Source organism: Polistes fuscatus, unplaced genomic scaffold (genome assembly GCF_010416935.1).
Source record: "Polistes fuscatus isolate 324 unplaced genomic scaffold, CU_Pfus_HIC Scaffold15, whole genome shotgun sequence".
NCBI classification, from domain to species: domain Eukaryota; kingdom Metazoa; phylum Arthropoda; class Insecta; order Hymenoptera; family Vespidae; genus Polistes; species Polistes fuscatus.
Genome location: NW_025113053.1, coordinates 3872365 through 3896677, shown reverse-complemented (window position 1 = coordinate 3896677; position 24313 = coordinate 3872365). Strand labels below are relative to the sequence as shown.

Genomic DNA, 24313 nt, shown 5'->3' with positions numbered 1-24313 from the left:
CTTATACAAACATCTCAGTAACATTACAAACTAAATTACAAAGAAAGTTTAACGCTTGTATTCGCTTTATCTTTCGTTTGCAACGATATCAGCATATTACTTCGTTTAGAAGAGCTTTAGGATGGTTTACTTTACAAGGTCGACGTGACTTCTTAATGGCCTGCATAGTATACAAAATGTTGCGTCTTCAGCACGACAAAATATTAAGAACGAACTTTAGTATTCTTACTTCTGTTCGTGGTCGTGCTGTCAGGCAATTGGATGTATTATGTTTACCTTATGCAAGAACCAGGACTTATGACAAATCATTTTTGGTTACTGCTGTTCGTATGTGGAATCAACTACCGGAAGATATCGTAGCTCTAAGTGACTATAAAGAATTCAGATTAAGATGTTATACCTACTTTATTGATACTATACCACTATTATAGAACTGTTATACTTTTATTTATGTATTATTTACTATTTTCTTTTTACATTTATCTATTTACTGTGCGTTACTACTAATGTAATGATAAGTTTAATAATAATTACATAATTTTAATTTTTGTTTTGTTTTATCTATACATTATATTGTACTTTACTGTAATTAATGGCCTTTAGGGAGCCCAGGCTCTAGGGTCAATAAAATATTATTAAATATAAAAATTATAAAAATATAAATATAAATATATGAAAATAGAATAAATATTTGTATTCGATAAGAAAAATCATAGGAAAAGCGCATAAAAAGAATAATATGAAATAGAGTAATAGAGCTTTCAATTGGTGAAACGAGTTCGATACAAGACCGAAGGGAAATCCAATGGTTCGACATTTATGATATTCACAGGAGGTTAAAAGTCGACTTTTTTTCCTTGATTTTTTTTCTTCGCGAACATCCCACGCGCATTAAATAACATCGAGCGCTATCGTTTTGATCGATAAATCCGCGTTTCTTCCTTTCGCGAACTTTATGATTTATAAATCTTTGATGACCACTCTACGAAACTGTGGCAATAACGAATTTTATACTTTGTTCGCGAAAGTACTTTGGAAACGAGTCACGGTAACATCGCAAGTGCTATCGATCCGTTCGATAGATAATTTTCTTTAACAAAATACTTTTCCCATTTTGCGATATATAATAACAATAAAAACAAGATAAAAAATCTATTATGCGGAAGATCCTAACAGCGAATATTTTTTGTAAACTGATTTTAATTAAAGGTCAACATCGAATATAAAAATTAAACAAAAGAAATTATATTGAAAATTGTTTCACCAATGTTCTTAACAATGTTCTATTCTTACGAAAACTTCAACGTAGTTTGTTTGAAATCACTACGCTTTCGTCAACTTTCGTCAACGTACAAGATTGTATATATGGTGTCACGATGTTTCCCCTTTATAAATACATATGTAATCAACGATATTTGCCAGTGGCAACCGCTTTTAGATTTTAATAGTTAAACGGATTTTTGGTGATGATGGTAGGGAAGAGGATAGGATATGTAGATACCATGCTATGTTAGGCCGTGTATATGAGACCATCCGGTATTTATTAATGCGATGGGAATTATGTCCGACGAACAATTGTAATTTATTGGCCGGCGTTACGGTCGCGCGTGAAAATTCCAATTGCAATTTTGTCCAGCGATGATGGCGGTCCAGTACCATGCGATGCATGGCACGTCTCGCGCATTATTTAAAATGTACGACACAACCAGCGACGCTGGAATAATGACAAATACATGCATACATACATACGTACATGTATATATATATTTATATACGTTTATGCCTGTTTAGAGTTTTCTGTAATGCGTACGTCGTTGAACCTAATCCGTGAAATGAGTCAACACTCGCATTATTTCTTCCTTTATTCAAACTATAATCAGATTTTTCAACGATAATAAACGTTGAATTAAAATTATCTTATTTATTGTAACCATCATTTTTCTTATTATTAGATATATCAATATTTTCTTAAATATTACAATTGTTGTTATATAACTTGTAACAATAAAAGGTAGCGTGTAGTAGCGGTATTTAATCGAAAAATCGATAGAAAACTCGTAACTTTCTGGAATCGAACAAACCGATTGTATTAGAACCTTTGTTGAATTTATCTCCTCTTTCCGTACGTTTTCTTCCCCTATGTTGAAAAAGCTCATCTATCCCGGAAATAGAAGTACGTCCTTTTTTTAGGCTTTTCTCAATGACTATACACGTAAACGATTGTATACACCTAAGACGCTAAGTCGTTAAAAAGGAATCGCAGGACTATAAGCATTAGAACAACTCCTCCTAGAAGATACGCCTCCTAGAGTGATTTACGATGATGCTTCCGAAAGACAGGAAATTCGTTAGGGTGATCTTTTAGATTCAAGATGGGCTCTCGCACGCACAACTATACCAAAGAGAATAAGAAGATAATGTTATCGAGTCTGACGAATAAACGCACGAGAATCGTTATTCTACCTTAATACTCGCATTTCGTGACTTACTTTGCTCGAAGTTTCAAACGGAAAACTGTATTTTGTCATTTTTTTGTCTTCTATTAATTAACTAACAATGTTTAATTACAATTTCGATATATATATATATATATATATATTGATGTAACTTGATAACTATTAATAAGAAATCGTCGAGGAAATATCGAGATAAATGTTGATGAAATACGAGCTAAATAAAAAACAAAAAAAGTATAAATACTTTCTTAATTAATATCATATTTCTATCTCATAGAAACTCGAATTTCCACTTGAATCTGTTTTCATAAACATCTAACAATGAGATAGATCCTTAAAGGTAATCGGAGCCTCCCTTTCTTTTTTGGAACAATAACGAGTGAAAGTTGGAAGGTATATTTTTTTTTTATTTTTTTTACAAATGGTTCCAATGTGATTCATCTTTTCTACGTCGCGATCATCGTCTCGTACCTTCTATGGTTGGTGAAAGTTATGCATAGAATAGAAAAGTTTAACAGCGATGAATCGTTGTATGGTTTAAGACCGAAGCACTGTGAAAACCGTCGGAATTGCTCGGAGATTACGCGATAACCCTTTGTAACCTATGCTTATAGTCGGTAATACAAGCAAGATATCTCTCGACGTTGGAGAACTCGATAGCTCGGGAGCAAGCCGACAGACTTGATTTTCTCCATCTTACGAGAAAGTTCCTTCGATTCTATTTATCGCGAGGAATAACCGTGTTAACGCTTCGTCTCGACCACTTTCTGCATTTTCTTTTCCTCTCTCTCACTCTCTCTCTCTCTCCTTCTCTATTTCTCTCTCTTTCTCTTTCTTTCTCACCCCCTATTTCTGTCAAAGCGTCGTTGTAAGTTTTCCTTTACGTTCTCCTGCAATCCACTCATCGAACTTATACCTTGAAAATGTTCAAGTAAAAAAATATCTTCCCTCTACGTTAGACAACATTGAAAGTTAGTAACTTTCGTTAAATATTTTCTTGACTATCGTAAGAATACATATTCGATTGAAAAGTTTTTCTTTGTTATATTGTTATTAATGATTGAACAAAGAAACGATTATATTTTTCAGAAAACACGAATTTGTCGAATATAAAATCCTACGTGAATGTTTAATGCTTTATAAAGGTAGAAATGTTGTTGTATATTTTGAAAAAGTACGGAAAAATAAGATCTTAGAAAAATGTGAAGTAGCAACGTTTTTCTAACTATTTCGCACTCAGCACTCTTGCCTTATTCATCGTCTCTTTCGAGGTTTGGTGGTACCGGTGAGTTTTTCTTTTTATCTTCCTTCGACGCGCGGAAAGGGTATTTTTGTCTCGCGTAGTAGTAGAAACAGAAGCAAGTAACTGCGCAACGTGGAAAAAGGACACCAAAGCCGTTCGCTCTCGGCTCTTTCCTAGTTTTACTACTTCTTTTACTACTTTTACGTTCTCTATGCAGTCAATGGCGAACACCATTGAAACAGTTGCTTTTCCACTAACTCTTTCCTCCAAGAATCTTCGGGCCAAACCACGATTTCTATCTTTAAACACCGTTTAACTTTTTCTACCCTTCCCACTCGATCGTAAAAATGAACTTTCTCGAGACTCGACAAACTCTTGAAAATCGAAGAAAATAGCGTTATCGGCTCGTCCTTTTTAAAGCTTATCCGAAAATCTAACTTCAAACTTTCCATCGCTTTATTTTAAATAAAACAAAAAAAAAAGAAAAAAAAAAAGAAAAAGAAAGAAATTGGTGTGTGTACTTATGTACGCACGTAAGAAGTTATACTTCTTTGCCGTACCAAAACGAACATAACCTCAATAATCTCAAAATAACTTCAAAAAAGAACTTCAAAGAAAAAAAATAACTTAAAAAAAAGAATAATTATTATTATATATATAAGAAAGAATAAAAAAAAGAAAAAGAAAATATCAAAATATAGATATGCAGTCCACACTAAATATAACAAAGATATATCGAATTACTTCACGCGTCAACAGTCATGGCGCGGTTACAGCATTAGTTCTCGCTTCGATCGTTTAAGTAAAGCAGCGCTGCGTACGATTAGTACTTGGATGGGTGACCCGCTTGAGAAAAAAAAGGGGGGAAGAAGAAGAGAAGCCAACTTCATGCCGTATACTTGAAATCGTTTTGGCCGCGCGTCGTAAATACCGACAAATTCATGGTGTCGTTTTTCCAGACGCTCGGAACAAAATCACTCCCCATTACATTTTCCCTAACGCGCCAAAAGAAGTATAACTTCAAAAAGGAAACAAAGATAAGATTGAAATAATATCTTTAGTTACCCGACGATAACACATTTCTATTATTTGAACGCGTTATTTAACATGATTATGACGTTACTATAAAGGAATATAAAAATGATTTAACTGAGAATAAATCTGAAGCGTAATAGTAAAGCAGCTGCGGTAAAGGTAAGTATATGTAAAAGAGGAACAATCTAAGTAGAAATTCTTTGAAAGTTTCGAGCTCGTTCGTTCGTTCGCTCGCTCGCTTGCTTGCTTGCTTGCTCTTGAAGACGGCTTTAATTATTTTCAATGAAAGCAGCGCAGAGTGGTCGAAGAGAAACGAAGTGCATTATTTCGCGGTCGCCCCGGGGTAAAAACGAGTGGTGGAAGCCCATGCTAAACAGCCCTTCTTTCCGGTCCGTCGGCCCTCGGAGCCGTTGGCGATGTGCTTGCGAGTGATTAATAACGTCTTAGGGAACGTTAAATGCTCGCGCGAACTTCTTCAGATTAGTTCCGAGTAAAAATGACGAAGTTCGAATATGCCACAGTAGAAACGTTCTCGTAGCTGTAGCAAAGGAATAAATCACTTTGGAAAAAGGGCACGCGCTCGCGTATATATGCGAACTCGCTCTTCTTCTTCTTCTTCTTCTTCTTCTTCTTCTCGCCTTTTTCTCACCCTTCCTCCCTCCCCCCCAACCCTTCTCCTTTCCTTACCTCCACGTCGTTCCTTTTCTCCCTGGTGGCTGGTGAGTTATGGTGAACGCAGGGAAAAGAAGGCACCAGCCGTGCCGGAGACATTGTACTGGCTCTTACGAGTGGGAGAAAGAGAGAGAGAGAGAGAGAGAGAAAGAAAGAAAGAAGAGAGGACAGAGAGAAAAAGAGTCATCCTTGCTTGCTTTGGTATCGTTCTCTATAAAAGGAAACGCGCTTTAAGTGGCCGTGAATCAAAGTAGATAAACGCGACTGGCGGGCATTTTCCGGTAAAGGTAAGATGCAAGAGCGTTAACGTGCGTTAAATATGCTTTGTCTTTCCCCTTTTGTCTTTTTTTTCTTTTTTTTTTTACCTCCTCCGACTTTGTTATAGAAATTAAATAAAACTAACTTTTAAACGAGTTTAACCGATCAAGAATTTAGTCTCTCCTTCTCGCGTGATTAACTTTATCAAAACGTTTATCGATCTTCCTCTCTCTCTCTCTAATCTGTCTCGATTGAATGATTACTATCTTGAAAATTTGTACAACTTCGACTCGTACAATTTGTCACTTTGTCGCATTCGTTCCGTGTCTCGATTTCAGTTGAACGCACGTAACTACCGTATAATACCCTTATTGTTTCATGACGACATTAGATCGACCTATTTTCCCCGTCTAAGAACTCCCTTTGTTCAGCCCTTGTATCTTTCTCCCTGTCGTCCATAATTAACGATACGCCTCGATTTAATTAGTAGCTCACTCGGTGCCGCTCCGAGCTAACTCAAAGCCGTTCTTGGAATTATCCGGGAGAGAGAGAAAGAGAAAGAGAGAAAGGAACTGAATATATAGTTATATATACTCATGCAAGGTGTTTCAACCATTACAGACTCACAGTCAGTTGGTCTAATACGGTCTTGCGCTTATTAATGCAAGCTGTGACATTGTTAAAAGAGTACGAGATATTCTTACCACATTGCATTTCCAAATTGTAGAGTAAAAGGTTAAATCAGCATTCCCTGGCAAAGATAGAATAGTATGATTTATATTCGAGTTTCTTATAGAATAAAGAATCTTTTATATTTGGATACTTATAAAATAACATTTCTATGTTTAAGGAGACTCCTGAACATGGATGATCAAATTAAAATTGTATGCATAGATAAAAGGATATCGTCTATGTTTAGTAAAAAATCACTAAGTAACATTCATCTAATCTCTGATTGTGAGTTATTACTCGCCAAATAACTTTTTAATGAGAAAAATTTGGCTTGAGAAATGTATGCTTTTTGTTACGCGCACTATTATTGATACTTTTTATGGAATAATGGCTAGTCAATTGGATTTATATGGAATTTTACTTTTTTATGAACGTCAAGATGATAAAATATACGTAAAGAATTAATGCAGTATGCATTATATCGAATTCTTCGAGATTTGTTTTAACGCGTTCAAAAATGTAAATAGATTTTACGCGTGTAAAATTTTCCTCGCGCGGTGATTATCTTTTTTTCTCCCCTTCTTAGATTCTTTTTTCTTTTTTACGGATAAACCTTCGCGCGCTCTTACGCGGAAGTTGCACGGAACAGGTCTTACATATTTAATTCATATACCTACTGCTCGTCTAGCTTTTCTTAACGTTCCTCCACGTTCAATATATTATACCGATATAATCTGGTTCGTAGTACTTTAAAAAAGTTCTCTTCTCACTCATCGAGTAAATGCTTCCTTCGGAGGACGAAAAAGAATGGGATAGAGGAGAAAGATCTTGTAACATACGGCACATAACGTTTCTCAAAAAGCAAAAAAGATGAAAGAAAGAATAAGAAGAATAAAGGAAAGAAAGAAATAGAAAAAAAAACTGAAGTTCTATTTTACCGAGGGAAACTTTTCATAAGCCACGGGGTCATGGAAATCCTTGCCGCAAAGAACTATCGAGAGAATTTCTTTTTCAACTTAAGTTCTAACGTACCGAGCACTATCACACGACACTCTAACAGTAGCGAGCAGATACGCGTTATTCTCGCGGCCTCTCATCGACATCGAAAATGCGAAGTGGTCGTGCAAATACGACGAGGAGAAGTGGAGGATCCCTTAGATTCGCCAGAAATCCGCATCGCGAGGTCTTAGTGGTTGAATAATGTAACGGGCATCGGTCTGAATGATTTAAAAGTAAAAGTCCTGAACGACGTCACGACCAAGAGGGGAAAGAACGAAAGGAGAAAACCGACAAAGGGAAAGGAGGAAGGAAAGTAGGGAGGGAGGGAGGAAAAGAGGGAAAACCGAAAGTTTTATGTTATTCCAGCATGGAAGACAATCCCTCCGGGGGTCCGAGCGAGAGATTAACACGAAAAGTTCTTACGTCGTTGAAGTTTGCATTAAGTACGAACGAACAAACGAGGCCGGTGTAACTTCGAGAGCTAAATAACAGCCCGAGACATTTTTCGTTATTCACCATTGCGTGGGTAGGAACGAATAGGAGGACCATTACACCTTGCCCGACGATCGTTTTTGCACTAAAGTCGTAAAGAGAAGGGAATGAAACTAAAAGAGGAAGGGAGAAAGAAATAGAAGGAGAGAGAGAGAGAGAGTTAACCGAACCGTCCCTACAACTGACATTTTTATGGATAATTCAAGATAATATCATGCAAATTTTGACTAAACTTGGTTTAGACTTTACCATCTCTACCTACTTCATTTTCTTTAGCAAATGATAAAGTTGCAAATGTTCAATTCACCGTTGTCTACTATATAATGGATTTTCTAAGAAAGTTTGCGTTTGGTAATAAACATTTAAATACTTTTTTTTTTTCGGCTAACGGTATCATTGTAATAAATATATTTGTACAGTCAGAGAAATTCTAACATTTGTTTCATTCACATAGATAAATCGTATTCTTATGATAATTAATATAACATTAGACGCGTCTTTAAAATGAACGATCAAAAACAATATCTTTCCACATATGTGTTTAAATATAACTTAGTCTCTCAAAGAAAAGTAACTGACCTCTCTCAGTCATCGTTCTCATCGTCATCGAGCTTTAACACACATGCTCGCATGCTCGAATACACACACAAGTACGAGCGAAATCTCGTTGCCGATGATCTCATACTCGGTACTAACGAACGCTATTCGTGTCGGAGCAGTCGTAGGAATTATCCCTTTATCCCGATCCTACTGTCGGTTCTGGGTCAGAGCTATGCATTAGACTTTCCCAGCTTGACATTAATAACCCATAAATACTCCGTCGCGATCGCTAACACAAGCTTTTACCCGCTTATAGATGTATACACGTGTATAGAGGGTGTTCCGTTAGGAGATGAAAGAATTTAATAATAAATCCTAGAATTCATTCTTATTGTTGTGATAGTAAATATATTATTATTATTATTAATATTATTAAGAAATCTGGTTCTAAACACGTATATATGTAATAAACGTATATAAACGTATATATGTAATTAATAAATAATTATGCAATATCAATATAAAGTTAAAATATGAATCGAAAATATCAAAATAATCGATTGAAATTTTCTATCGATATAATATTTGTCAATTTCAAAATGAATTGACAATGTTCTATGTATTTTCTCTTAGGACACCCCATATACACATATATACGTAAGAAACGTGGTAAAAAGAAGCAAGAAACTGGGACCATCGAACAGGCTCGCGTGCACGTGTTGGAGGACGAAGAATTCATTTCACCGGCTCACTTCTGGGATAAGGAATGGGGTCTTGACCTGCCAGACAGTTTCACGCCTAACGCGATGCAACGGAGATATCGTGAGTCCGACTTCCTTTCATCCATTCACGATAATAAACATCGCGATTGCCATGCGTTACTTTCGCGGTAGTCGCGAGACCGCTCCCAAAGTCGTTTGTCCGGATTATCGTAAAGTTCGTGTAACTCGCGCCGATCCTCTTATCGATTTGCGAACGACACTTTGGAGATCTTAAGAAAATAATCTTTTTAGTTTATTGTTTTTTCTTTCTCTGATCAATTCTTCTTTGATTCGTTCTCAAGACAATTACACGAATATCTATTTGTTAACCGATCACAAGTATACGCATTTATTTGATAGCACATGCAAGTAATTTACGTAATTATTTTAATACAAAATTGCACGATATATTAGTAATAATAATATTTATTATATTTCATAATGTTTATTTATTCTTTTGAAATAAATCATTTTCAAGTATGTTAAATATTTTAGTTTAAATATTAATAAATATATATATATGAGATGTATCAGGTTTTTGCAAATAATAGTTGGTTATGAATGTGTTTACAAATTGAAATAAATCGTATTAAATATAGGATAGTATCGTGTACCCGAACGAGTGGTATAAATGTCCAACGATAATTTTCCATTTATTATTTTATATAAATATTATATATATATATATAAATAATTTGTTATTATAAAACAAATCGAAAGAAGAGAATTTTATGAAATTTTTGAACTTATTCCACTGTCACAATAACCAGGACGTCTAAAGATAGTTAGATATATACAGAGTGAATGAATTTGAAATAAAGGAATAAATTAAAAAAAGAAATTTGAATCTATTATCTATTAACCTGATATGCGAACAGAATTTTTACCGATAGGGGATATTTTTGTAAATTGTATAAACATTCTACTTTGTATTAAACACTCATGGACGTTAATAAACTTTGAAGATTTAAAAAGCATTTAGTTGGATATCAAACTCAAATTGATAAACGACAACTGTAATTTTCAATAAACGTCATTTATATAACTTTATCGGTTATTTGTAAAATAGTGTGTAGCACGTTTTACAACATGTTTTATTAAATAAAAACGAATCTCTGGTCCGAATTTATTCATGGAACGTCACCACTCTCACATGCATCCAGAATTACATGACATAACAACACGAAATTTGCCTCTTCCTACGTTATTAATATCGTAGCTTGTACAGCATTAATGCTTTTACATTTCCACTACGCAGGCTTAAATTTAAATACCGTATTAATATACAGTGATTACGACTGCATAAGTATAAAAGCAAAAGCGAATGTAACAGTGCTACCATATATTTATTTAATACGTACTGTTAAAATTTAACAAAACAGCTATCTCATTAGTATTGCAATTAACAAAATATATATGTGTATTTTAAATATACGAATGTTATTTTAATCGTAAATTAAAAAATAAATAATATTACACTTGGCATCACGATGAATTTTCTTTCGATAGGATAAATCATTCGAACACCGATAATCATCATCGTCAATCGATCCGAACGTTCGTTAAAACGTAAAAGAACATAAACAAACATAAATCCCTATTATTTGACCCTGCGAATAAAGAGAACACCGGTTGGTTAATAGTTTTCCTTTGGCACAGAGAGAAGCAGCTTTTGTAGATATCCCAAACGATTAGAATTTGACGTAGCGTGGCACATTATCGTTCGGTTAGATCAAATGGCGGACAGCTAAACCGGAATATGTGGATTTGCCGACACTTCTCACTCTCGTTAATGAGTGTAACCGCGCTTCAACATTTAATATCAACGTACACGCGAGCTACCGGCTGGTATGCTACCTGCCTCAGCTACATCTCTTTCGAACAATTTTCTTTCCTCCTTCAATTCTTCCATTTCTTTCATTTTGTTTTGTTTTTTGTTTTTATTTTTTTTTTCAAAAGATCTTACATATGTGAAATAAATACTAGAACCGTAATAAAATGTTAACAGGAACCTTAGAAATAGTTTGGACCGATCGATTCTATGGAATTGATGAAAGATTACATTGTTTCGCGATCCGAGGAAAACGTTTAAACGTAGAGAAATAAACTTTAACGTAACATTCAAAGAGACAGGATTAAGAATTCTATTTCTCTAAATGTACAATATGTCTTAGCAAAAGAAATTTGTCGCACGTTAAATTCTAGATTTTTCTTATTTAGTGTGAAAAAATATATATTTTATTGTAAACCGTAAATTTATTTTCGCGAAAATCTTCAAATATTGACTTCTTTTAACATTTCGTTAAGATTTAGTTTGAAAGTTTAAAACTTCGAAAATATTTCTATTTTCTTTGAGACACTGTGTAGGTATATAGGTTTACCTCAAACTCCTTGAAAATGGCACGAACCGTCTTCTTATATGCGATGTTGTTAGATCAAAGGCTTCGAAAATTTCTACCATTTTTGCCAGGTCTCCTTTCGACTTTGAGATGACATCAGCCTTGTCATTTTTAAGATTGCTCTTTGACACAATGCCAAGATTCTGTCACAAGCTCGTGTAACTTCTTAAGTATCATAGAAAACGAAGTGTCATAGAAACTGCCGTTTCAACGTGTCGTCAGTAAAGGAAATCGATCAAGTTACCTTCAACTTCCCTCCCGAATCTAACTTACGTTAGCTTAAATTAATGAAAGGATCATTTTATGCATACTTTAATTATAATAATAAATCATTATCTAAAGAACATCTCATATATTATATCTGTCGTATTTGTAATAACGAAATGAGAAAAAAAAAAAAAAGCTCAGTGAGAGATTCTCAACCGGTTTTATTGAAAATTTATTTATCGCTATGCTTTTATCTGACATGCATGGATATCACCATGCATGCAACTTCATACCACTAGAAGGGTTAATCATGGAGGAATACTGAAAAATGTATAATTGTTTGTATATGCGTGTGTAGTATGTGTATGTGTGTGTGAAATAGAGAGAGAGAGAAAAAGAATGGATATAGGAATATTTCAAAAAAGCAGTAACACTGGCTGCATATCGTGTATAACTCAAATATCGTTCGTGCAGCGAACTACGTGCTCGGTGTTCCCAGCTCAATAACAACGATAGCAGCGTTACGGCGGTACTTTTAAATAGATTTTTATCGTATCACGTTGTTAGAGGGATCGATTAGACGGTCGTGGAATTCATATGAGTCAAGCTTGCCCGGATTACAGTCCAACTTTTTTATTGCAATGAGCAGTCATGCGTGCCACGCTTCGGGGCATACGTGCTGTCCCGAAATGGATTAAATCCTTCGTTCTGCAAGAACCCTGTACTACTCCTACATTTGTATTATTTCAGACGAAGCTTCCCTTCTACTTGAATACATCGTTTCAGGATATAAAACGATATTTATCATATATTTTAATCGAATACATTTATTTTAGATTAGGAAACAGATCTCGCTAATAATCTCGAGAGATGGAAGAATTTTCGGAAAAAAAAAAAAGAAAAGAAAAGAAAAGAAAAGAAAAGGAAGAGTCGAGAGTGGCAAGTAAATGGTGGAAGAGGAAAAGAGAGGAAGGTTTTAAGCGTAGTTATCGCCTACCTACGAATTATTCATTGTCGCTTTAGACAATGGAGATTACTTTATCTCTGTGAGATGCGAACCTCGTATATACCTTGCATCACGTGTATACTTTCTCGGTGGATCGCCGTATAAGACAGCTCGTATCGAGTATGCGTTGGCCAATCGTAATTTATACCACGTTGCAGTTGCCTAATATGTAGTCCATTCGAATCGGCACGTAATAGTTCGACCTTAGAATCGGAGTTAAGAATTTTTGCAAGCTATCTTGAGACTTGGAATATGTATAAACTCTTCAAAGATAATTTCAATCCTTCACCTTCCTTATTTTCTTACCTAGGTAAAAATTTATTCGCGATTATTTCGAATAAGAGAATGCACGAGTAGATATCTATACGTGGGCGTTTAATAACTTATTTCGAACGATTACTCGTGAAATAAGATAATCGTTAATAGGATAATATTTAAATAATACGATTTTGCAAACAAGGATGATTCTCATTTTCAATTCGTAAAACAAACTAAGTAATAAGGATTGACTAACCGGTCGTGCAACTGTCCTCTAAACATTTCGCATCTTTTTCAGAGAAACCAGCCGCCAAGGCCGCCAGTTTTTGACGTCGACAAGTCAAGCAACTTTCTTAGGATATAAAATGTGAAAGGAAATGGTGCTATAACTTCTTTTACAAAAAAAAAAATAACTTCGACATTCTGATCTTTTACGAGAGGGATCGTTGGGAAAAGAAAATGATAGTTTATTAATATTTTGACGTCTCTGATCCAACGACTCGCGTGATGATTCGTTGGAAATCAAATCGTGGTTATTAATTTTCCATACGCAAAAAAAAAACGAGCCGAAGAAGAGTTTTTCAATGAAATTCAGACAAAAATTCTAGTCGATACACGAGTCGTAGATTTCAAAATATCGTTTCTCGATTAACGAAACCACGTGCCACGTGATGTTGCAAACTTTAGAAAACATTTAAGCATAGTAATTTTACGTGCCGATAATTCCTCGTTTTAACAACGTTCGCTATACGAAAATATTGTACATGAAAGAGGAGGACGTACAATCGAATCGAATGAAATCTGCATAAAATATAGCAAAATTGCATTGTAACGAGAATGTAAAACGCATAGACCAAGTTCCGTGTCATAATATCGCAAAAGGTACAAGAGCGTGCTCTTCTCAACGACTTTCTTCGAAACGATATTACTCTGCGGGATACGAAATAATTAAAATTTATCGTGCCATTAAAAGCATACGTCTTTCGACGATTCGTGAATGCAAAAAGAGAATAATAAGAAAGAAGAAGGGGAGGGAGGGAGGAAAGAAAGAAAGAAAGAAAGAAAGAAAGGGAAAAAAATAAATCGAGAGAAAGAGAATAGACATAAAGAAATGCGTGATACGAACGCACACGTTGAAAGGACTCTCCACGTGCGTTTTCCCAAGACACTCCTTTTGCCCAGCACTTAGCCAAGATCTGATAGCGGCTAACTACAATCGAGGTTTTCTCTGATCGCCGTATTATTTACTATTATAACGCTCGTCCGCGTGTGCACACCAACAATATCGATGTATGCCGAAGAGATTAAACGAATTGTATATGTATAGTTATGAGGATATAAGACAGGAATGAGAGAGAGAGAGAGAGTGGGAGGGAGGGAGGGAGGGAGGGAGAGAGACTAGAACCTCGTCGAATGGTAAAATCCGAGGAGAGTGAGGTCAGGATTACGACATGTTGGATCGACCGCATGCCTTTTGAGAGCTCTAAGGCTCATTCATCTTGGCAGCTCGAGCTCGGCCTCTCCAATCTCTGCGTGATTATGTATTACATTAATATGTAAGTCGGTCTGCCCACGTACAGATATTACATCCATCTCGAATCAGGCTTCTCGTCTAAGCTACGCAAGTTTCGTTATTCCGTCACGGATCCGAAGTCACGTAGTTAGGTACTGGTTAGAAATGTTGGATCTATCGATCAATAAGCAAGATACTTTAACGATCAAGTGTATATAAGATTTAATATTAAGTACTATTCATTTTGTGATACGATATATTATGAAAATGCATATAACACGCTTATACGGTTGCCGCTCTTAATAAACGCTTTTCACTTAACCTTAATTACCGACTCGACTTGGTAATAATTATCCTTCACTGGAACGTGTAATATGAACATTAAATGCTGTTTTATAACCACGTTCTTGATAAAGTGATCGCTTCTTGTTTTAACAGTCTACGTGAGATATATAAGAGTTGAAAATTGAGTGGAATAATAAGCTAAGATTTCATATCTATAACTAATGAAAAATATTCAATAAATTAGATAAATAATTATATTTAATTTTAATCGTTTTATATGTTATATTATTTATGCTTATTATTAGAAACAAATATGCTTCGATTAATATAAATTATACTTTTCTTTTCATGTATTATACCTAATCAAGGTAACAGATATTAACAAGAGATTGTAGATAATTCGTTTAGATTATATATATAAAAATCACGAGAGAAGGAAAATATTATTTTCTATTCTCTAAATAATAATCTGCTTTCGCGTATAAAATTGTGTAAATATAAATTGTTCGTCGTTATTGTTAGGCAAACGTGAATAATACGCAAGAAATATTTGCAACAATGATCGAATCGATCGAAGCAAAGGTATCGCGAAAAGGACGAAGCTTGACCCGAGGGAAAGAGATCGTATTTATAGGCGCACTATATCGCGCACGCAGCTAGATCAAATAGATAAGGGCAGGATACATGAGGCTTGCGATGCCGATTGTCTCCCGCTGCGGTTAATGCCACGTTTCTCCCTCGATCCTTCCTAGCAAAACCTTTGAGTATCTTATACTCGACCTACGCGAACGAAGTTGAACCAACGTACCCGATGCGAATCTGCAAAGTAACGATTTAAGAATTCCATTGAAAGAATTTAATAATAATTATCGGGGTTGTTCAAAAAATCTCATTCGCGAACACATCCCCTTTATTGTTCGAATAAAATATTATTTCTCGAATAAAATTCTTATTTAATATCGACTGTGTGACATAGATATTATATTCCATTAGTAAGCTAAATTATGTGATTCTTTTTGAAAAAAAAAAATTAATTATTTGATGACAAATCAACATTGATATTCATCAAAAATGATGGACAATGTTATTAAATTTCGAATATGATTTTTTTTTCTAGATGGATTATGTTGTTATTATTATTGACATATTTAAAATTAATGGATGCAAAATGGGAATGTATAAAGAAAAAAGTATGATAAATAGGAGTCGGTAACGCGCGAGTTGACACGGATAAGGCGCGAGCGTGGAACAATTTGCTGCGCGTAATCTGAGTCCGCTTCGTGTATAACGACGCTTAAATACTATTGTCGCGCGATAAGTAGTCGAATAGGTAGCGCTTTGTGAGTCGATTTGAAATTCAAATTTGCTTCTCCGACAGCATGTAGAGAGGGCCGCGTACAAAGGATACCGTCGAGGAATGGCGACGAGCACGACGACGACTTTTCCGGTACGGTTCGATGAAAAATCCAATTAAATCGAATCTCGATTCAATATTTATCCCTTATCATCATCTTCTTCTTCTTCTTCTTCTTCTTTACTTTAAAAATAAAAAAAAAGTAATAATATTATGAAGTAAAATAATATGACGTATGAAATTTAGAGAATTATTTTCAGCTATTCTGGATATCAATTTTATTTCATTTCCTTAAACAAAATTTAAATGTATTAACGTAATTGATCTGATTTTTAAAAAGAAAGAAAATTTAATTGAAGATTGAAAATGAAATGAAATGGAAACAGTTTGAAGCTAACATGATTCGAATCTATTGATTTAATACTCGACCTGGAAATAATATTTATCTTACATATATCTCTATCTAAAATAAAAAAAGAAAAAAGGAAGAATATATACGAAGGAAAGAAATAAAGAGGAAGTGGGAAAGAATATAGAAGAAAAAGTATTTTCCGTAGCACAAGATATCCGACCAATACAATACAATATGTACACACAAAATTTACTCGTAAAATGCAAAAATTTGATTGTACGTGAAGAATAAAAAAAATTTGACTAATTGGACATCTTCGATGAGATCATGCGAAGTGTTGACGTTAAGAAAAAGTGCCACGATATCGAATATGTTAAATATTAATAATAATAATAATAATAATAACAGTACTATTCCTCTTTCTTTACTTTTTACGAATCTTTTTTTTTCCGTTTCTCTTTTAAAAGAAAAATGATTGTAGCCGGTTGTAAAGCAGTGGCTTATACAGCGTTATTACATCGTGTATCTTCTTTTCGAGCAATGTGCACACGTGAGAGTACAAGAACGCGAAGATACGTTCGTCTCGTAGCGACACCCACGCGGCATCCTTCGTTGGATCCTTTCCTTTGGTACCGCGAAGATCTTTAACTGTTCGCTCGCCAACGCTCCTCCTTTCGGTTGTCCTTTTACTCTTCTTTTGATTCACCAGAGGAACATGGAGGAAGATATCAATGATAATACGATACAAAATCTATTTCCAATCTGGGCTAGGTAAAAAGATTTGAACGATTACCAATGAAAAACTTGTTGACAATATCAAATTATATAAAATAAAATACATTTAAATTAATAACGAATAGAATGAGATATTTTATTGTACTTATTACCTTGTATTTTGTTTCAAGGGATTATACACCACCTTTGTGTTCGAAAAAACAAGCATATGAAGAATTTTTTTTTACTCAACTTAGGAATAGCGTGCCTCAAACTTGGCTCGCAGGCCAAATTAAGCTCGTGGACCAAGTATGAAACCTGAACGAGAGAATTGACATTACTCTAAATTAACGTGAAAAATAAATTTCTTTTTAACGCTCGTTTTACCGAGCGTTAAATTGATGTAACTTCGTAAATTATAAACAGTATTTACGATAGAAAATGTTGATTAAAGTTTCATATTATTTAATCCCACAATGGAGCATGTTACTTTTTACAAATGTAAAATAAAATGAAGTCTCGAGAATACCAAAAGCCATTAGTTTCAAACTTTAATAATTACTTCATTTATAAGACATTATATGCTCCCTTCTAATTGGATTTTTCACAAAGACTTGGAAGCAACTTGCCTCCGGTCTATGTACACACTCGAACTCGAGACGATACCTACTGGTATCCTATGGACGTCTATATATTTCTTGCATGTTTCATGCTCATTGGTTCCCCTTTCACATGAACTTTGTGCCGTGCCGCGTACTCGGTCTCGTCCTCCTTTAGAATTACACGTGAACTACGCTTGCGTTCGCAACTTAGAAAGAGAAAGAAAGATACTCCATGCTTACCAACATTTCTATTCCATTTACGGAAAGATAATTAGTTCGCTTAGAAACATAGCTAAACCCTCTCTCTCTCCCTCTCTCTCTTTCGTACGTCGATCGTTCGCGATTCGATCCAATCCTATACATTTTTAAAAATCTTTTCTTAGTTTTATTTCCTCTCTCTTTGTAATAGAATCTTCAACAACAAACTTTCTTTTAGATAATATTTACTTTTATAAAAAAAAAATGAAAAAGTGATTGTTTATATTAAAAGAATTTTTTCCTTTTTTCTTTATCGATCAATACATCACATCAGGAAACTTTGTATAGTATATACACGAACGTATATAGAGTTACATATGATTTAATGAGATCGGTAAGTAAATACATGGCAAAAGAATGCGCCGTTAATTAACTACTTTTATCTGCCATCTGATTAGCTATTTAATTGGATTAGAAAGACTTCTTTCTCTCTGTATATAATACGTACGTATGTAAATATATGTATAGGTATGTATATGTAGATACTATTGTATATAAACTTTGGTATATATGCTCTTTCTGTGAGAGTAAATACGTACACACACACTCATACAAATTTAAGATTGTCTCTGATTGTTTCTTGTACGTGAGAAGATTTTTTAGTTGTATAAGTGTCTTATACTCGAGCACATATTTTAGGTGATCGAATTAGACGAATGACCATGTATATATAAGAAATATATGTACAGATAGACAATCGTTCACACAAGCACGTATATTTACACAAATATACGTATAGATACAACCGCCTGCGTTCTCTCATTTTCTACAATCATGCAAATCGCTATAAATCACTATATCTATATATATATATATATATATAGAGAGAGAGAGAGAATATGGTTGTACGACGTAGCTCGCTAAACAACGGCGCTAAAATTGGTGCTGGTACCGTTAGCCGATCGATACTGTTAAACCGCTACCACTTTACGGCTGTTCAGCCAAAGATACCGACCGTTGGCTCTCTTAATCCAGAAAATGAATCGATTTGCGCGAGTCGTATGTATGTATGTCGGGCAGGAAACGCGAGCGTCGGCAATACCGTTAATCTTTGAAGATTATCGGCTACGAATTTTCTACCTACATGACTATAATCGAGTAGGGAGTATCTGTATATAATACGAGAAGCACAATATTTACGCCCTATAGATATATTGCGTACGAAGATACGGCGTAGGTAGAACATAAGCGTCCCGATCGTCTAGATAATTCCAACCTCGATCAATTAAACTTATAATTTTATATTTTTATATATAGCCATAAAATAATTGTTTCGTTTACTGATATTGTTTGGATATTATTTTCCAATTTTAAAGATTGAAATAGTTTAATCGTATTATGTGAACAAATACGTTTTTTTTTATATAATTCTTTTTAATAATAATTTATTCATAGTTCAAAGTTTTAACAACGTTTATAATGTACGATCAATGAAATAGTAGTAACTACGCGATGCTAACTATTATCCATTTCTAATCCCTTGGCATAATCTAGATAATTCTGTATCGCTGGTAACCGACTATTTTTGTGCCAGTTCGTCCTCGTACAATAGAAAAAACCAATTTCCCTGGTGGCTAGCGGACGAACGGGAATGAGAGGAAAAAAACGAAAAATAAACGTGCGATTTCCTAGATTCGGATGCTGTCGAGCCAAAGGGAACAAACACGTTCCAATTTAATACTTTGACCATCCTGTACATCTATGTATATATGTATATGCATACGTATACTAGTACATAGGTAGATACACATGACAGGGAGGAAACGAATCGCTCGTACACGCGCCAATTCTTCGCGCGTGGATGAAACGCGCGCTCGAGAACACGTTCATTCGATCGCGACCTGCGAGATGTTTTCAGTTTTTGTCTCTGTTATTCTCTCGAATAAAAATTTTATCGATGGTTGACCTGTTTGGTCAAAAAATCTTCCGACGACGAGAATTCGAGAACAACGAAATAACCAAAACATTCGGGAGCCATCTGTTTCTCCGTACGGAGGGAAATCGTTTACATTGATTTTGGTTACTGCGGTCACGTACCGCGTATAGTATTTATCATATAAAACGAACGTAGGTACTCTTTTTCGAAGTGGGACTGTATTTTTTTTTTTGTTTCGTTCCGCTACGTAAAATCACGAAAAAAGTTACGAAAAAGTGAATATTCTGAAAAACGACGAGAAATAAAAAAGCACTGATAATATATCTCTAACGATGTCACTCGAGTAACGTTCGATCTTCGTCAAAGACGAAAGAACGCGGAATAACGCGAGATAAGAAAAAAAGAAGAAAAATAAAATGTAAAAACGAGCGGAGAAGAAGTGGTATGAAACGATGGTACGAATCGAGACGTTCGAGAGAGTGCGTGCGTGGGAAGACTAACGAAAGAAAGAGAAAAAGAAGAAATAAGAGAAGATAGAGAAGAAGGAAGGCGAGAGGAGAGACAGGGTGATGGACAACCAGAGAAAACCACGTGTAACAACACCGAAGCAAAATGAGTGCTGGCCGGTATATTAATTCTGCATTTAAAGCTGCGGTCAGGGCACACCGGTCTCGGTGGTCGAGTGGTTAGTACGAGTGTAGGTAGAGAACGCAACAATTCAGAGGGGTCCGCCGGATATAATGGCTGGTAATTAGAGTGCCATGATAGCAGGCTCCACGAAAGCAGTTATCTCGCTACGTGCATCGTGCATGCCCATGCCGAAGCTCTCTTCTACCTTCGTTGCGTCCCCCTTCTTCCCTCTTCCTTCCTTTTCTGCCACCACCTTCGCCCTTGTCGCACTCCTCGCTGGCCTTTCTCTATATCTATCTCTCTCTCTCTCTTTCTGAGTACTTCTCGTCCTTGTCCTCGGCCTCCTGGAAGTCGTCCTACTCCTACTTTCGCCTTCCTCTCGTTAATTACGTACACACATATATATATATATACACGCGAATAATCTCCTTCGTTGTGCTGTTACGCATGCTAGTCAAACGGAAGGCAATGAAATTTATTAACGAGTGCTGCTGAACAAAATATCATTTTGATAAAGCCCTTTCAAATAATGTAGAAATTTATGTTCACACGATAGATTTATAAGAACGGATCTATTCTTATTCTTTTATTCTTTGAATATAATCATGAAGCCGGTAAACTCGGCCAATCCTCATTTCTCGATGACGACTATGAAACTTATTCGAAGATAACAAAAGTTATGTTCTTCTTTTTATTTTATTTTCGAAGGGCAAAAGTCTCCTCCTTTGGATTTCGCAATCATTTGTCGACAGATATCGTTGATCAACGTTGTCGGCAAATAAAGCCGAGTAACGGCGTGAAAAGCTGGCGCATGCTGACCAAGCTGTTCGCTCGCTACGTTGGCACGTTTCCCTTTTGGATCGAACTTCTCCCTGCTGCCGCTGGTCATCGTACTTTGTCGTGGATTCAAGTACGTTTACGGTTGACCAACGCTCGCTTTGCTTGCTAGCTTGCTCGCTCGCTCGCTTGCTATGGGAACAGTGTTCCCCGGCACGTTCCTGTTTGCTTTTCGCCCTATACGTGTTATCGACTTGCGGTGCTCAACATTTGCGAAGCCGAAAGTGCACAACGTGAAACTTCAATCGGGTTAGTCGGCGGACACACTAGAAAAGAATAGGTTGTTCCAAATTTTCTCATTTTACTTGTGTCACTAAATTTCCTTGTTCCATCGAAAACAACTTTTCTATTGGCTTTTATTATTTAGTGACGCAACCCTGACGCATTTGTTCGTTCGAAAAACTCTCCCAAATAAATTCGAGCTTTAGTTGTTTAACAAATCAAGAGGCCCGGGATTCGAACCCAGGATCTTTCGCATACCGAAAGAACGCTCTACCGCTTGAGCCACGAAGACGTGTTCTATTAGCTTCACGTTGTGAAGCATAATTATCAAGCATGAATTTACATGATAAAATGAATTTTCTCTAAATCATATTGAGGATGAATCTATACCGTGAAGTGCTTCTCTCATAATGATATCATTATCTATTATAGTTACTGCATGAAATAATATGTAATATGAATATCAATATAATAATTCTATGAATCAAAATCGAAAAGAATTTGAATAATTTGATAAAATAAATGGAGAGTTATTTATTTTATGGAACTAATCGTTTTTAAAGAAAATTTACTTACATTTCGACAAAACGTACGATTCGAAACGAGAATTCTTGAACGACGTTTTGAAAAATAATTGCATTAAAAGAGGGGGCTTTCGGACTTTTATCTAAATTATAGTTCGCATCTGACCGTGGTACCTTTGAAAATTTAACGAAAATGTGAAGAAAGAAAAGGGAGAAAAGCAGCTTCGAAGTTGACGACGTTTGTATTCCTTAAAGGTAGAAAGGATCCAGCCGTTACATTATCAATGTCTTATGACATGCATTAAAAGTACAAAAAACGTCGATGATCGCCAAAGCGAAGCTTTATCTGTCCATTAGCCAAATAGTAGCGAGCGTTCGCACGAATTTCGTACACCTTGTGGAAGATGATTCCTTCGAAATCTTAAGAACTCTCTCGACCCTCCTTTCTCGCAAAGAGGACTCCTTTATCCCAGTAAAAGGAACGATATAGGGTGCTCTCAAATTGATGGTCCAAATTCTAGCTACAAACGTGTAGTCAATATAATATTAAACAAAACGAGCAAGAAAATGTTCGTAAGTAACGATCCAAGTATTGTTGATTTATAAAACAAAAATTCTCCTTTATAAAACATACCTATCCGAAAAAAAATAATAAACTGAAATGAAATTTTATTTCGAAAAAAAAAGAAACAAACATGCCTCTACCGAGTTACGTTTCTTGCTTTTCGTATCATAATTATCAAAATATTGATTTCTACAAAAAAAATGTCTATTATTATGCTTCTATCGTACTGTTCGATATCTACGTGTATCAAAAGTTAAAACCGTTAAATTGAAGACACCCAGTATAGAAAAAAAACCCATAGACAAGGTAGTAGTTCGTATCGTCCATATAATACCTTGACTCGCGACTCGAATCCAGTCTTCGTGGGCTTTATGGGTAGCTACGAATTGGAGATAGGAGCATTCGCCTCGACTTTTCTTCAATTGTCCTTCTCTCTCCCTACTTTTTTCTTCCTCTCCTCCTCTCAAACCCTCGTCTTTGCGTTCCTGACGAAATGGTCGGACGTTAAAAGTGCTGCGTTCGCGGTAAGTACGAAAGGAGAATCAAGAAAAAAGAATAGAAAAAGAAAGGGGAAAAAAGAGAGGAAGAGAGAGAGAGAGAGAGAGAGAGAGAGAGAGAGAGGAATACGAGGGTGAAGAAGAACGAGGGAAAGGGGAGCCCTTTTTATTCTCCGCTATGGTCGAAGCACTTCTCTCTGCGGATGAAAACCGATTACGATGGACCGCTCTTCGATGCGAGGATGGGCCGAAAATGAAATTTCACCGGCAAGCGTCTGCATTATCTTTCGGCCCCTTCCTTCCATCTCTCTCTCTCTTTCTCTCTCTTTCTCTCTGTCAGTCTACCTCTTTTTCTCTTTTACTTCCCTTTCTCATCTTCTACGATCGACCTTTTTTCTAGATGTAAAAATCCAACGATCTATTTTCTGTGAAATCTCTTTTCAGGGTATAATATCGATTGGTTAGAGAAATAAACGAGAGAGAGAGAGAGAGAGAGAGAGAGAGAGAGGGAAGGTTAGGCCCTGATTTTGATGCATAATTGCATCATTAATATTCAAATTGAATTTAAATTCGTACTCTCGCACGCGTTAGCATTCCATTAACGTTCGCCGAGCATTTAATGGAAAGGGACAACGATTGTAAGATTCTTAAAAGAAGTACAAAGGAAATACTCTTTCCTTGCGGTTGTGCTATTCTATTGTATTATTTAAGAATATATAAGAGAGAAAAATGTAAAAAAAAAATAAAGAAAAAGAATTCGAGCTTTTCGAACCGAAAGTATTTTTACAAAGACGCAAGTCTCATTATCGTTAAGGATCATTGACATTACTCTAATGAATAAAAAGAAAAAAAGAAATAATTATTAATTTAATTATGACGACGAAAAATAAGATCTATCATTCTTTGGTAAGATCCTAACAATTGTTATCGATATTAATTAACGCATTTGATGAAACAAAAAAAAAGATGAAAGATCGCCATAAGGTAAACTGAAAATGGTTGAATGAAAATAAAAGAGCAGTATCGAGAAAGTTTGAATTGCTCAATCGGATGAATAGTTCTGCCAGTTGGAGAATGCATTTTCTT

At 35.4% G+C, this 24313-nt stretch overlaps 1 long non-coding RNA gene across 1 annotated transcript in view; it reads right to left on the bottom strand.

Moving 5' to 3' along the window:
- Positions 1-347: 347 nt before the first annotated feature.
- Positions 348-24313, bottom strand: part of LOC122514491 — a 779718-nt gene continuing 755752 nt past the window's right edge. Inside the window, exon 3 of the long non-coding RNA XR_006303066.1 lies at positions 348-400. This is a non-coding gene — a long non-coding RNA (uncharacterized LOC122514491). The remainder of the gene's footprint in view (positions 401-24313) is intronic.